General features: G+C 37.4%; 1 pseudogene; it reads left to right on the top strand.

Moving 5' to 3' along the window:
- Nucleotides 1-1117: 1117 nt before the first annotated feature.
- Nucleotides 1118-1767, top strand: part of LOC118341369 — a 902-nt pseudogene continuing 252 nt past the window's right edge.

Below are 1767 nucleotides of genomic sequence, written 5' to 3'. Positions count from 1 at the left end.
AAAAGGAAAAGCCCTAGCATCTAGCTAACATAGTGGAGGATTTAGCAGCTAGAGAACCACATATTTCCATCAAGATGTCCATTTGGGACATTTATTAACATTTTTGCATTTGGTTGTATAACACATAAGCCGGGCCCTAAAATTTGCCTTCATACTTAAACCTACAAACCTGACGTGTGCAAAAGGATGAGGATTGAGCAGTGTTGGGCTACTCAAAAAAAATTACTACATTACTCGTTTAAAAGTAATATTATCACTTTATTTATTACTCCCTGCCAGCAGTTATTAGTTGCACTACTAGTTATACTGTTATATTTATTTTCTGCTATTTTGGTAATTGTGCCCTTTCTCCCCAAAATTCAGACTCACACTAGTCCAAAATCCAAAGTCTAAAATCCAGTTTTGTTTGTTAAAATCTAAGTAATGAGAATATTTTTCCATCTTCCAAACAAGTTTCTTCCACAATTACAAAAATAAATAAAAGGATGTTATTGGATTGTTGGATTTCTGATCAGTAGACAGGGGGGGGATAACTGTATTATTATTACATTAATTAGTTACACTACTATTTTCTGGGTAAAGTAATATTATTAATGTAATATAATTACTTGTAATGAGTTACTACCCAACATTGGTTATGAGTAGTTTTAATCACATGCAGTCAAGTGAGTAACTATAGTTACTATCGCCTGTGAGGTGTGTTTTTTACGACATTGTGGTGTGCAAGGTTGGATTTGGTATTCCCCTTTGTGTTATAGTTGCCCCTATAAATTCTTTATACACAGTCCTCTGTCAGAGAGCTGCAGAGAGCTCAGCAGAAGACGTTTCGATTTTACTCCCAGCTGTGTGCCACAATGCCACATTACTGCAGGGATGGTTTGGTGATCTCTGGAATGTCTGTCCTTTGACCTATTGATGTTTGTCTGTTGCATGTGATATTATACTGATGTGTATTTTGTTTGTGTTAACCATTTAACATTCCAACAGGTTGTTTAAATTGGCATTATTTGAACTTTATATCACAGTTTAGTCATTGATGAGTTTGAGATTTTGGACTTGTCTTTAGAGCTAAACAAATTGTGGCAGTGTTTAAAACCGTTGTATATTTGAGAAATATATGGCAGCCAATAACTCTCTGACTGACGGTGAATCCTCAAAGTACAAGATCAATGATCGGGTCATTTTAGTTCAGGTTTTCGTGGCAGTTTTTCTTTGCGTCAACTTTTGGCTGATCACAACTTTTTTCATGAAGGAATCCTTCTACACTACCATGCGCTATATCTTTTTTGCTGTTACACTGCTATCTGACAGTCTGTTTTTGCTCATGACTGATACCCTGCTCATTTTAAGCTATTTTCGGTTTACAATACAAATGTGGTTGTGTGTTATTATATATATTGTTTTGTCTGTGTACACATTTGTCACACCAGTTGCTCTGACGGCAATGACCCTGGAGCGCTACGTGGCCATTTGCATGCCCCTGCGGCACACAGAGCTGTGCTCCACACGCAGCTCTCTGCGCTTTGTGCTCATCATTCACGGCCTCAGCTCTGTACCCTGCATTGTTATTCTCTCTGCCTTCTTTGCATCAGCAACCCACAGCTTCTATACTCAGGCCAGAATATGCTCTGTGGAAATGTTCATCTTTCACAGTTGGCAGGGTCATCTTAGATCAGCTATAAGTCAATTTTACTTTTTAATTATGTGTATCACAATTATATTCTCTTATGTTAAAATAATGAAGGTGGCCAAAGCTGCATCAGGAGA

Source organism: Morone saxatilis, unplaced genomic scaffold (genome assembly GCF_004916995.1).
Source record: "Morone saxatilis isolate NCDOM2014 unplaced genomic scaffold, NCSU_SB_2.0 Contig8, whole genome shotgun sequence".
NCBI lineage: Eukaryota > Metazoa > Chordata > Actinopteri > Moronidae > Morone > Morone saxatilis.
Note: the sequence above shows the minus strand (reverse complement) of the source record. Positions and strands in the feature narration are given on the sequence as shown.